Genomic DNA, 14,789 nt, shown 5'->3' with positions numbered 1-14,789 from the left:
TCTCCAAGTTGAAGGGTCCGGGCGCCGGCCATCTGCCTGAGGGGGTGGAGTCAGATTGTGCATAATAATGAATTTCCTTCCATATATGAGGAATGTAGATTATCTATTATCTCTACTTTTATTCCCTAAATTATCCCCTTCAGCTTTTTGCTGTGATGACTTTTTCTTTTGCTACAAAGTATGATCTCCATTCTGGACTTGTGATTGGTGAAGACATTCCGTGCTCCCCGGGGTTCGTAGTTCAGAAGAATGGCGGCTCTACATCTTGTAACAGAGCTCTGAGCTATTTATAAAGTATATCATTATCTTGGCAAGAAGTAGCAGAATTGTAGAATCTGCTGATCTTTTTTTCTATGTTTTTGAAGTGATCTACATAAGATTTCATCTTTCAACATTATTAAACCAGATAAATTACTAGAGACGTATCCTGCTGAATGGATGCTATCTGATGAAAAAGTGACATTCTTCTTCACTGGCTGGACACCGGCTCTTTCATGATTGGCGCTTCCCTGTGAGTGTGGCGTAAAATCACATGACAAATCTTCTATGGATCAGTTTCAGTGGACTGAGGAACACCTTTTGCCTGAGTGCCAACAATTACGTATGGTGGAGTTCCATTATGGTCTTGGGATGTTTTATGTGGCATGGCCTTGGTGATTTGGTTGTAGGGGCAAGAACCATGAACATGGAGGTGTGCCTTGACATTTAAGGATATGGATGTTCCATGATTGGACCAGCCTGAACCCTACTAGATGTCATTGGGACAAACTGGAATGTCTGATCAGGAAATATGAAAAGCATCCATCTTCTTTGAGAGAACAAATGGGCCAGATGTTTGCAGGATGAATGAAGGGAAATACCAACAGACCTTGTTAGAAAGTATGCCACAGAGAGTATCTGGTGTCATTCAGGCCAAAGGAGGCCCCACTAAGTATTAACATATGGCAATAAATATAACTTTTGATTCTTGCTTCGGTGTCCAGTTACTTAGTGTACTTAGGTTAGTGTTTACTGAAAATTATGTCTTCGAGGAAAAGCATCCAGCCAGAGAGGATCTTCTGGACATAACTCGTTGATAAAAGGAGGCAGAGGAGGATGGCAAGAACCCCGTGAAGATCCATAGCAGCTCCACAGCGGAAATTAAAGTGTCAGACCAGAGACACAAGGTCTGGGATTTTCCTGGTGCACCTTATCCTTTTAAAACCATAATCACCACATTGTAATGGCGCCATCTGGACATTAAAGGTCACTTGTCCCTTCCATACATAAACTAAATTATGTCGCTGTTAGGGGACGAGACAGGCAGCCGGGTGATGTATTTTTATTTTTTTTTAATACTCGCCCGCTTCCACAGTCCAGTGCTGTCGCTCTCTGAAAATCGCGTGGCGCTGGAAAGTCTGATCTGTACGCGTGCTTCTCCCCTAGACTTGTATAAGAGAACATGTGCACAGCTGGACTCTCCAGCAACACGATCTTTGGAGGGCAACAGATTCCAGAAGCGAGCAGTTATAAAAAATGCATCACCTCACTCCCTGTTACGTTCCCTAACTGCGCCATAATTTAGTTTAGATGTGGAGGCACTCTAGAGCTCATGGAGAGCCTTGAGATACTTCCTCAAGCAAAGAGGGTCCCATCATAAGGATTTGGTCAGGCAACTACTGTCCTTTACACTGGAACATCTTCCTCTTTGACCAAAAAATCTTCCACAGCTCAGGGGTTCGGCGATGAGGACCCCTTGTGCCCCCACTTTTGCTAACTTTTGCCTGGGCTGGTGGGATAAGCAGTGTGTGTTCACAGATGAGACTGAGAAGTGGATGGAGCGTATTGCCCTATGGAGACGTTATATTGATGATATCCTAATCTTGTGGTCAAATACGCCAGAAGTGTTCCACGAGTTTGTGGGCTACTTGAATCATAATAGCCTCGGACTGATACTGACAAGACATCCAAAAAGACAGGATGACCTTCCTTGATCTTAAATCCCGGAAAAATAAGGAGTTAGATAACAAGAGTGTTTAGAAACCTCTGCTAATACCCTGCTGTGCCGGGGTAGTTCCACCATGACCCCTCCGGCAGGGCATTCCTAAAGGACCGTTCTTTCGCCTTAGGAGGAATTGTTCCAAAGTAGAGCAATACAACCGTCAGCAAGGTTCAAAACTGGAGGTTATCCCGATCATGTAATACATAAGGCTTGTGATTATGCCACAGCATAGGGAAATGTTGTCTTCATCAAGGATAAAAGTGAAGGAAGGCGATGGAAATCCTGCCCACATCACTGGCACGTACGACGAGGAGGCCGACGATGCTCATAAAATCATATCCCAGTACTGGCGTATCTTACAATCTGACAGCACACTCTCCAATAGACCGGCACAACGACCTCTTATTACATACAGAAGAAGTTGTAACATCAAAGACGGTCTGCTCCACAGCCACTTGTAACCCACCCCGATTATAAACTGGTTAACGATGGCACTAGCACCAGGAACATAGAAGTGCGAGTACAGGGCAGAGCTTCAAGAATAGGGAATACATTAACTGCAGAACGCAGCTTGTCATGTAGATGGCCACATGTGGATGCCCTAAAACTACATTGGGAAAACCGTGCAACAGCTTTGCCAACATCTCATGGAATCATACAATGGTAGAGTTGGGAGAGACCTCCAGGGCGATCAGGTCCCTGGAGTTCCCTTCCAACTTTATCGGGTCCCAGACAGATATTTGCCCAGCCTTTGTTTGAAGACTTCCATTGAAGGAGAACTCCCCACCTCCTGTGGCAACCTGTTCCACTTATTGATCCTCCTCACTGTCAGAAAGTTTTTTTTCTAATATCTAATCTGGGTCTCCTCCCTTTCAGTTTCATCCCATTGCTTCTAGTCTTTCCTTGTGCAGATGAGAATAGGGCTGATCCCTCTGCACTGTGACAGCCCTTCAGATATTTGTAGACAGCTATTAAGCCTCCTCTCAGCCTTCTTTTCTGCAAGCTAAACATCCTTTAAAGGGGTTTTCTCATAAAAAAAAAAACACCTACTATACTCTCCCCCCCCCCCCCCCCCCCCTCCAGTCTCCTTACTACATCTTCTCCTGGCCGAGCTTCTCCAGTCACCTCACCACATGCTGGCCATCTTTTTATTAAGGCTGCATTCCTCACATTCCTTCCTTCTGAAGCAGATAGGCAGTCCCCCTGCTGGCCTGTGAGCTGTGTACATTACGGGGTGAGCAGAAGTGCTGGCAATGTACGTACACGCACAGGAAGGAAAGGAATCAGGCAGCAGAAGGTGAAGTGACCCCCCCTGGACTGCAGGAGACAGGAGAAGATGGGGGAGGTGAAGATCTGGTAAGTAGACTGATGGGGGAGAAATAGGTCAGTGTAGAATTTTTCTTTTTTAATGGCAGAACCCCTTTAACCGTTCCTCATAGGACATGATTTGCAGACGGCTCACTATCTTGATAACTCTTCTCTGAACTTGCTCCAGTTTGTCTGTCTTTTTTAAAGTGGGGTGCCCAGAACTGGACCCAGTATTCCAGATGAGGTCTGACTAACGAAGAGTAGAGGGGGATAATGACCTCCCGTGTTCTAGACTCTATGCTTCTCTTATTACATCCCAGAATTGTGTTTGCCTTTTTGCCTGCTGCATCACATTGTTGACTCATGTTCAGTCTATGATCTATTAGTATAGCCAAGTCTTTTTCCCATGTGCTGCTGCTTAGCCCAATTCCTCCCATTCTGAATGTTTTTTTCTCATTTTTCTCAGCCAGATGTAGAACTCTGCATTTTTCCCTGTTAAATACCATTATGTTAATCAATGACGACTGTTCAAGCTGGTCTAGATCTTTTTGAATTCTCTCACTCTTCTCTAGTATTAGCTATGCCTCCTAACTGTGTCGTAGACAAATTTTTATCCGTTTCCCCCTCAATTCTCTCCTCCTAATTAATTTAAAAAAAACATTGGGCCCAGGGCAGAGCCTGGATACATTCTTCCACTTGGATGTGCAGTCACTTATGACCACTCTTTGAGTACGATCATTCAGCCAGTTGTGAATCCACCTAACAGTTGCCTTGTCAATCCCAGATTTGGTAATTTTTTCAATAAGTATGGTATGACATACTTTGTCAAATGCTTTACTAAGGTCAAGATATACTATATACACCGCATTTTCTGATCAACCCAGTCGGGGATTCTGTCATAGAGAGCAATTAGATTTGTCTGGCATGACTTGTTTGTTCCAAACCCATGCTGGCTCTGGTTAATTAAAACCATTCTCATCCAAGTACTTGCATACATGCTGTTTAATCATTTGTTCAAAGATCTTTCCCGGTATTAAAGTCAGGCTAACTGGCCTGTAGTTTCGTGGATCCACCTTCTCTTTTTTGAAGCTAGGGAGAGGGAGGGGGAAGGAGGAGGAGAGAGGGGGAGAGAGGGAGAGAGCACACACACACGAACCAAAAAAAAAGCTCGGCACCTGGCGGCCCCCATACAAAGATGCTTGAGTCTCCCATTGTAGTCAATGGGGTTCATTACTCGAGTAGAGCTCTCGAATTTTACGAAAAGCTCAACTCTAATAACGAGCACCCGAGCATTTGGGTACTCGCTCATCTCTACTCACCATCTCTCTGCTTACAGATAGCCTTCATTCTTTTATTCCATCAATAGTACAGGAAAGATCAGCTGATGTTCCATCTACTTTCACCGCTCATCTTTTATGCTGCATAAAGCTCATTGTCAGTTTAAACAGCCGCCATTCAATAGCGAACAGCCGCTGTGTATCTCAATGGAGAGGGGCGGGGGAGCGAGAGGAGAGAAATCTCCTGCACTGCACCCCCCCCCCCTGCTGGCCGCTCTGTGTGCGAGCCAGCTCTGCTAGCTCCCGTACAGGAGCAAGGGAACACACAGATGAGTGCCGGGCATCGTTTGCCCGACACTCATAAAGTGTAAATGGGCCTTTTAGTCATTGATATATACGATTTGCTCCTGTCATCAGGGCACGCGTTTACATATTTACAAAGAGAAGATCCTAAAATGCCTTTTCCTGCAGGAGCACGGGAGCGAGGAAACACAGGGACGAGTGTCGGGTAAACAATGCCTGTGTACGTCCAGTGTAAATGAGTCTTAACAAACCTGCAGTCAGTCATTTCCTTCCACATAATCAACTCCCTCCTTCTCCGGAGTCCTTGATTTTACTGGGTACAGCTTGTTTTGTTGGACAATTGGCAACTGAAGTTTTAAAGAACAGTTCCAAGAGATAAAATGTACTCTGTGTAGGGGTCCTCACTAAGTAACGGCCAAGGAAGGCACAGAGGGGCTGACCAGAAGATGCTCTGTTGACCAGGAACATGGCTCCTTGGCAAAGGTTGTAGCTAGGGTGTCCTTTGCAAAGATTCAGTTTACAGACCTAGCCTTATAATATTTCTAGCCACGCTGGTTACATTTTGGTGTCCTCTGATCTCCAGCATCCAGGGCAGATGGACACCCTGCAGCAATGGTCATGGACCTGTCTACAGTAGGACCCATTAAGGGTGAGCAGGTGAAATCACCAACTAAGGGTGACAACTTGTGTGTGTGTATTTGGGCCTAAAAGGTCTGCTTTAGGGCTCTTGAACTGTTTTGTGGATTATTCATCATTATAGGAGTAGTCCCAAGACTTAAAGGGGTTGTCCTGCGCCGAAACGTTTTTTGTTTTTTTTTTCAGCGCGAGACAAACCCGATGCAGGGGTTTAAAAAAAACAAAAACGGATAGTGCTTACCTGAATCCCCGCGCTCCGGTGACTTCTTACTTACCTTGCGAAGATGGCCGCCGGGATCTTCACCCTCGGTGGACCGCAGGTCTTCTGTGCGGTCCATTGCCGATTCCAGCCTCCTGATTGGCTGGAATCGGCACACGTGACGGGGCGGAGCTACGAGGAGCCGCTCTCCGGCACGAGCGGCCCCATTCAGAAGACAGAAGACCGGACTGCGCAAGCGCGTCTAATCGGGCGATTAGACGCTGAAAATTAGACGGCACCATGGAGACGAGGACACTAGCAACGGAGCAGGTAAGTGAATAACTTCTGTATGGCTCATAATTAATGCACAATGTACATTACAAAGTGCATTAATATGGCCATACAGAAGTGTATACCCCCACTTTGTTTCGCAGGACAACCCCTTTAATCTTTTTTCATATCCACATGTTATGGCATAAGTGTCTGATCATGAGTGTTAAACTGAACAAGGGCCACATGTCCTCTTCCATGAATGGAGCCGTGGCCGAGCATGGGCTTGCAGTTGGTGCGGGTAACAGTGACAGGAACCACCCCAGAAGACACTTATCCACTATCTTGTAAGCATTAGAAAAATGTAATCTTGGGATGACCCCTTTAGCGCAGGTAAATTTGGCACCCATAGACTGTATGACCCTACGGCCAGTCCCGGGTTACATTGGCTGCAGCAGTTACATGGTGGTTTAGCCGTGTGAATGTCGCAGCCAGTAGGAGGCCCTGAAGCGAGATGTTGTTAGTGACGCTCCACTACATTAGAAGCCTATGTGACCTGTTTACGGCATGTCAATGGGGTCCGTAGACACACTGACCTCACCATTTGAAATAGCCCAACTGTTTCCCATGGGCTTTTCTCTGCTATTGTTTATCTATGTTCCTCTTACAGTCAATTGAGTGGCAATGAGATGCAATAGTGGACTGGAGCCACAAACAAGTGATGCTACTTCAGGGTCCAAAAACAAAAAAGTAAAGGTTTGTAGATAACCTAATACTCTGTGTATGTTTCCATGAGGTGGGAAGAGCTGCTATCTACACAATGTATCTGATCCGTATTGGGGTCGCCATTCATTAACCTACTTTTCTTTATTTTTGTTACTTGCTAAATAAAGAATGCATCCAGTATAACACCAATTAGTGGTTTAGTAATCTAATGATAGCCTAATTTATATGATTGCTGCTGATTCACCGCAGTCCTTTTGGAAGCCTCATATATCAGTCAGCATTTTTTTTCCTTTATCACGGATTTGTCGCTTAGTGTGGTTGCTGTCCGCCGGTTTTGTGCGCACCTATGTACGCACCAGCACACGCTCGTCTGAATGCACCCGTAAGAATTAATTAGGGGAAGGACATCTGATTAGCTTCACCTTTCTCTTCTTGTCTCCTTTTGATGAGTTCATATTTTTGCATCTTTGTTACCTACTTGTGTTGATGCGTGCTTCATATTGTTCTGGATTATGATTTTCTCCAGCAGGCTTCGGGTATTTTGTCGCTTCCGAATTGTATCGTGTGCACACATCATCGAACCAGATCAGACACAAATGCTGGTCTAAAACTGGGAGAGTCTCTACAATGTATAGAGGCTCAAGCCTTTTATTATAACACATGACAACCGCCCTTCAATGGGGAGTGCAACAGATTACATCAGTAACATATAAGATTCTCATTTGTCGGATCATATAGAATCTCCCACCTCTCTGCCCACCCTCCCTCACGTCTGCCATAGTATGGACTTTGTCTTCTTTAGCATGCAGACAGCCTTAAGGAATTCTGTGTAGTTGACAAATCATTGTTTAAATAGATTGTGTGAGGAGTGGAAGGGGCCTAGGTAAACACTCAGTATTGAACACAGGATATACACAACACTATGGCCCTTAACTCTTAGAGGCTTCTTGTGTAACTTATATGTACTTAGCTAACATTAACATCATACATCCATTGTCTAGCAAATACCATGATTAGATTGTGTGTGTGTCCTTTAAACTCCTCAGAGCTAAAAGTCATTACAATAGCAAAATACATTTACGTTATACAAATCGATAGACATTTTATACAAAATAATCATCATGTCTATCACAATATTAGTGCTCATTCGACTGTCTAGTTCTAATTATTATAATAGATCTGTATATCCTGGGATACAACACTAGCACTTGGGCAAGGTGACTGCTATAGGTGAATTACAGTTCAGTTGTCTTATATTTAGCCCTCGTTGTTACATTTGTGTCCAAAATGGCCGGGTTGGATTCCAACTGTGAAATATCGCAGCAGAATCAGACCCGACATTGACTGCAATGGAAGCCGCCCGTGCGATTTTCCGCACAAAATAGAACATGCTGGAATTTTCGCAGTTGATTTCCGGTCGTGGGCACGAGAGAATCGCTTAACATTGCATGTCTATGGACGGACGTTGCAGTGGAGTTTGCGGCGGGTGACTGACTGCGAATTCCGCAGCAATAATCCGTCCGTGGGCATTCGGCCTAAAGCTGTTGTCTAAGTTATTTTGTACTAAATTATTTCTCCCCATGGCCAAACATAAATGTTCCTTTACTCACTTCTCCTTGAGAAGATCTGAACCTAGAACCCTGTTCTTTATTGGAAGGCAACCATTGTAAACACTGAGCCACCAACATGCAGAAAACAGACAAAACTGCAAATAAAAAATGGGTTGCCTTCAGGTTCTTTCCGCTCCGAAACTTGGAACAAAAAAAACTGAATGAAGCAGAAAATACAGATAAGGATTCCAAGTGCCGACCCTCCACTTCAGTAAACAGATACGAAAAACAGAAAGCAGAATGCTAGTGTGAAAAGGTCCTAAGGCCGCCTGCACACGGGTGGGTCGGCTGAACCTGTGCCCAGCTGGCATGCATGCGTACCTGCTTTCTGAAATCTTCTCTGTACTGCGGATTGTCCGCACGGCTCGCCGTCGGACCTGCGCAGTACCGATCTTTTTTTTTCTTTTTTTTTTTTTTAAACCTTTGCTTTTTCCATGTCATTGCCTAGCGATGACGTGGAATCTGCGACCTTTCCGCAATGCGGAAGGGCCGTGGATCGGACGGCTTTCATTGACTTCAACGAAAGCCGTTCATGCTGAATTTGTGCAAAAATAGAACATGCTGCGATTTTTCCTACAGGAGCGGAAAATCACAACCGAGGAAAAAGCGGTTTTCAATACCATGTTTATGGGCGGTATTTAGGGCGGAATCTTGAAGCGGACGCCCGCTCCAGATTCTGCAATGCAAATCCACCCATATGCAGGCGGCCTAAATCAAATGTTTTTTATGGTTTATTGAATATAGTTATAAGATTTTCATACATTTTTACACATTTTTCAGAAATACATCAAGTTAAGGCAAAAACTCCATATTTACAGTGTTGATTGCTATTTGCCCTGTCATGCTGGGTATCGGCTTCTTGACCAAATCCTGACTGCTGGCAACCCATTCTTGCATAATCAGTACTTTGAGTTTGTGCCGTGGACCCAAAATATCAATATTTTGTTCACTGAGCCACTTAGTTCTCATTTTTGCGTTGTGACACAGTGCTACATCATACTGGAAAAAACATTGTTCATCACCAAATTGCTGCTGGGTGGTTGGGAGAAGGCGTTCCTGGGGGAGGTTTAGATCCCATTCTTGATTCATGGCGGTGTTCTTAGGCTGTGCGTGATGAAGAGTAACCCCACACAGGATGTGTTACTCATGACACAGGACTCGTGGTGGCGCTCACCTCTCCTCCGGACAATCATTCTTCCAGATGTCCCAAACACTCTGAAGGGACTTCGTCAGAGAAGATAATTTTCCCCAGCCCTCTACAGTCCAATCACTGTACAATATTTTCTTTGATGAAGCCGCCTTCAGACTGCTAGACATCTTACCCCCAAAACTGCATCCACTGGTCTGCAGAGGTTAAGAAACCAATCGCTTCTAGTGCTCTCTCTTCTTTTCTGAATGAGCCCATGTACCTCTAAATTTAGATTCCTAAATTTAACCTGTGATGTATGCAAATCAGCGGTGAAGAGTCATCTAACGAGAAGAGTCATGGTGATTCATGAGGTACTAAGCTAAGCAGGACCCCTTTCTCTTGGCAACTCATCACATCTCTCCTTACACAGGACATCCTGCCTATAAAGAAAGGGAAAACTGTTACCTCGGCAGCATCTCAAGTCGCACAACCCTTCTCGGCCAGGTGACTCTTCCCAGGTAATGATACAATGATTGACGTTTGATTTCCCGCAGACCAGTGGAGCAAGTTTTGGGGGGCAGATGGTGGTGACAGGTTCTCTTTGAGCTCTGATGTTAAGATGATGTTGTTTTGCATTCCTATTCACATCTGCACAAGGAAAGACTAGAAGCAATGGGAAACTGAAAAGGAGGAAACACAGATTAGATATTAGACAGTGTGGGGGATCAATGAGTGGAACGAGTTGCCACGGGAGGTGGGGAGTTCTCCTTCAATGGAAGTCTTCAGAGGCGGACAGACATCTGCCTGGGGTGATTTAGTGATCCTGCACTGAGCAGGGGGTTGGACCCGATGACCCTGGAGGTCCCTTCCAACTCTACCATTCCATGACTCCTGTCCTGAGCAAGTTTTTTAAGTTGAGCATGTTGACTTTCATGCCTGATAGAACCTAATGGGATGTTGCTTTTTTTTTGCTTTTTGGACAGGGTTCGGGGTGGTTCTTGCTTTCTTGCCTCACTGCAGTAAGTACTCCTTATGGTGACTGATGTACCCCAAGAACTCTAATTTTGACGTCCTATGATCAGTCTACTTGCATAACTTGTGGAAGAAATAAAAAACGGCGATGTTAACAAGTACTCTGTTCACTAAAACGATACATTTAATCCCAAATGCCACTTTCTCATATGCTTACATGAGTATTTCTGATACTAAACAGTTATTTTAAAATATACTAGCTGATTACCCGGCGTTGCCCGTGTGTTTTATTTTTAGGCACGGAAAGAATTTAAATGTGTGTGTGTGTGTGTGTGTGTGTGTGTGTAATAAATATATATATGCACTGATTTAATATATTAGCATATGAGGAGGAGGTCGTCTGTGTAATATATATATATAAAAATTGAATGTCTGTCTGTCTGTTTGTCCTTTATGCGCTACTACGCCATTCATCCGATCACCATGAAACTTTGGGAAGTTGTTGAGTACACTCCTGGGAAGATTTATAGGCATAGTACATTTATGCTACGATAAATGGCGAGCGTCGTCGACAGTTACGACCCTCCCACGTAGATCGTTCGATTTCCATCATTGCCACTAATTCTCTCACTTCCCAATGTTGTAGAAACATGAAATTTGGCACGAGCATTGATTATGTCATAAATAGGAAAAGCTAATGGGTCCCAACTCAATTATTCAATTCTATGCACCAAGGAATTAGCGTCCAAATTTTACGTACGGAATCTAATTTTCTCGCTTCCCAATGTCATAGAAACATGAAATTTGGCACGAGCATTGATTGTCTTAATGCATGTCTCAAATCATCAGTTCTATGGCAACATGTTAAGAAATTGACTTTGAAAGCCAATATGCGTGTTCAACTACAAAATGATGCATCCGCCGAACGTTTCGCAAAACAATTGCTGGATATTGGAAATGGGAAAATGCCTATCGACAGATCAACACAATGTATCACATGGCAAACAAACTTTGGAAAGATGACATCAACCAAAGACGAATTGATCCAAAAGGTTTTCCCAAATATCGCGCGGAATTACAAAAATCATCAGTGGCTCAGCGCACGGGCTATATTAGCAGCTACCAACAACGATGTCAATGCCATCAATTTCAGCATTCAAAACGGAATACCAGGCGAAGCGACAACGTATAAGTCCACCGATACTGTGATGAATCAAGATGAACCCAACAGAATTCTTGAATTCACTCGATTTTCCAGGTATGCCACCGCACATTTTAACATTGAAAATAGGCGTGCCTATCATTCTTCTCCGAAACATCCATCCACCACGACTTTGCAACGGTACAAGACGTTCGGTGAAAAAGATGATGAACAATGTCATCGTAGCTACAATTCTGAATGGGAAATTCACAGAGGAAGATGTCCTGTTGCCACGGATTCCAATTATCCCAACAGATATGCCATTTCAATTCAAACGTTTACAGTTTCCGGTGCGACTCGCTTTTGCAATGACCATCAACAGAGCACAAGGACAATCGCTGCAAGTGTGTGGGCTAGATTTGGAGAATCCGTGCTTCTCACATGGACAACTGTATGTGGCCAGCTCACGCGTCGGAAAACCTTCGGATTTATTCGTGTACGCACCACACGGAAAAACAAAAGATATTGTGTATCCACAAGCACTTGATTAAATACATAGAATTAAAACAACATAAGACACAATGTAAATTCAATGTTATAAGAACGAGTTTCCTTGATTTTCCTTTCTTCTGATGTTGCAGCAACGCGTGACAGGTAAGCTAGTTAGTATATAAGGAGGAGGAGGTCGTCTGTGTAATATCTTACTGCATGAGAAGGAGGTGGTTTGTGTAATATATTAGTATATGAGGAGGAGGTCCTCCGTGTAATAGTATATGAGGAGGAGGTCCTCCGTGTAATATATTAGTATATGAGGAGGAGGTCCTCCGTGTAATATATTAGTATATGAGGAGGAGGTCCTCCGTGTAATATATAAGAATATGAGGAAGAGGTCGTCCGTGTAATATATTAGTATATGAGGAGGAGGTCCTCCGTGTAATATATTAGTATATGAGGAGGAGGTCCTCCGTGTAATATATTAGTATATGAGGAGGAGGTCCTCCGTGTAATATATTAGAATATGAGGAGGAGGTCGTCCGTGTAATATATTAGAATATGAGGAGGAGGTCGTCTGTGTAATAGTGTTTGTTGAGGAGGAAGTTGTCTGTGTAATATATTATCATCTGAGGAGAAGGTTGTCTGTGTAATATATTATCCGAGGAGAAGGTTGTCTGTGTAATATATTAACATATGAGGAGGAGGTCGTCTGTGTAATATTAGTGTTTGTTGAGTAGGAAGTTGTCTGTGTAATATATTATTGTCTGAGGAGGAGGTCGTTTGTGTAATATATTAGTATATGAGGAGGAGGTCCTCCGTGTAATATATTAGTATATGAGGAGGAGGTGGTTTGTGTAATATATTTAGAATATGAGGAGGAGGCCGTCTGTGTAATATATTTATTGTCTAAGGAGGAGGTCGTTTGTGTAATATATTAGTATATGAGGAGGAGGTCCTCCGTGTAATATATTAGTATATGAGGAGGAGGTGGTTTGTGTAATATATTTAGAATATGAGGAGGAGGTCGTCTGTGTAATATTAGTGTTTGTTGAGGAGGAAGTTGTCTGTGTAATATATTATCATCTGAGGAGAAGGTTGTCTGTGTAATATATTAGAATATGAGGAGGAGGTCGTCTGTGTAATATTAGTGTTTCTTGAGGCGGAAGTTGTCTGTGCAATATATTATCATCTTAGGAGGAGGTCGTCTGTGCAATATATTATCATCTTAGGAGGAGGTCGTCTGTGTAATATATTCGTATATGAGGAGGAGGTCGTCTGTGTAATATTAGTGTTTGTTGAGGCGGAAGTTGTCTGTGTAATATATTCTTATCTGAGGGGGTGGTCGTCTGTGTAATCTATTAGTATATGAGGAGGAGGTCGTCTGTGTAATATATTAGTATATGAAGAGGAGGTCGTCTGTGTAATAGTATTTGAGGAGGAGGAAGTTGTCTGTAATATATTAGTATATGAGGAGGAGGGGGTTGTCTGTATTATTAGTATTTGTTGAGGAGGAGGTTGTCTGTGTAATATCTTACTGCATGATGAGGAGGTCGTCTGTGTAATTTATTAGTAATATGAGGTGGTCTGTATAATATATTAGTATATGAGGAGGAGGTCCTCTGTGTAATATTAGTATTTGTTGAGGAGGAAGTTGTCTGTGTAATATCTTACTGCATAAGGAGGAGGTCATCTGTGTAATATTAGTGTTTGTTGAGGAGGAAGTTGTCTGTGTAAGATATTATTTGAGAAGCAGGAGGTCTGTGTAATACAGGCATAATTAAAAAATCCAAAACTCACTGACTTGCCCTGTAATTTTTGTTGCCAATAGCAACCAAATACAGCTCAGCTTTCACTTGTTCTACCGCTGAGGTAAAATGAAAGCTGTGCTGGGATTGGTTGCTATCAGCAACACAGATTTCCTTTTGGACAACTTTCGTAAGAGTGCTTGCTGGGCTCATTTCTGTGTGGTACATAGTGGCTCAGTGCTGGTGGGAAGCTGTGTGGTAGTTGGAGCAGAGGAGGAGGTCGTCTGTGTAAGATATTATCTGAGGAGCAGGAGGTCTGTGTAATAGATTAGTATTTGAGGATGAGGAGGTCGTCTGTGTAATAGATTAGTGTATGATGAGGAGGAGGTCATCTGAACTAAGACTGTGAACTAAAAACCATCTGCTCAAGTGCAATTCCGGCATCCCCCCTCCCCCCAGGGGTAGTGGGGCTGTCTTATTCCCCCCAAATTTGTCCCCATGGGATGACTTATACATGTACCAAGTTTGGTTGACATTGTTCCAGGCGTTCATGAGTTATGGTGGCACATACATACATACATACATCCTATTTTTTAATATAAATAAACACAGACCCCAAATAATAATATGAGGGGAGGATAAAGCCCCATTTACATGCAATGATTATCCCTTAAAATTCGCTCAAACAATGTATTTTGAGCGATAATCGTTGCATGTAAATGCTACCATCATTTGCTTTTCACCCCTATACCTCTTTTAATGCACCCCGACAAGAAGAAGAGAAGATTCTTATCGTAACCAGGGACGACGGAGGAGCAACACAGGGGGGGGGCACCCCTTCAGGTAAGTCCAAAACTACTGTTTGCTTCATTTTCCATGCACAATGTATATTACAAAGTGCATGGAAATGGGCAAACAGAAGTAATGACATGCAATGTTTCTGGCCGGACAACCCCTTTAAGTCTCCTCTCGGTCTTCTTGGTAACTCTTCTCTGAT

General features: G+C 43.4%; 1 protein-coding gene across 1 annotated transcript in view; it reads left to right on the top strand.

Moving 5' to 3' along the window:
* The window catches only part of LOC136586657 (cyclin-Y), a 146,702-nt gene that overhangs the window by 6,659 nt on the left and 125,254 nt on the right, over positions 1–14,789 (top strand). The window contains exon 2 of the mRNA XM_066584817.1: positions 10,423–10,458. The gene's annotated coding sequence lies outside the window, so the exon portion shown is untranslated. The remainder of the gene's footprint in view (positions 1–10,422; positions 10,459–14,789) is intronic.

Source organism: Eleutherodactylus coqui, chromosome 12 (assembly GCF_035609145.1).
Source record: "Eleutherodactylus coqui strain aEleCoq1 chromosome 12, aEleCoq1.hap1, whole genome shotgun sequence".
NCBI classification, from domain to species: Eukaryota; Metazoa; Chordata; class Amphibia; order Anura; family Eleutherodactylidae; genus Eleutherodactylus; species Eleutherodactylus coqui.
Note: the sequence above shows the minus strand (reverse complement) of the source record. Positions and strands in the feature narration are given on the sequence as shown.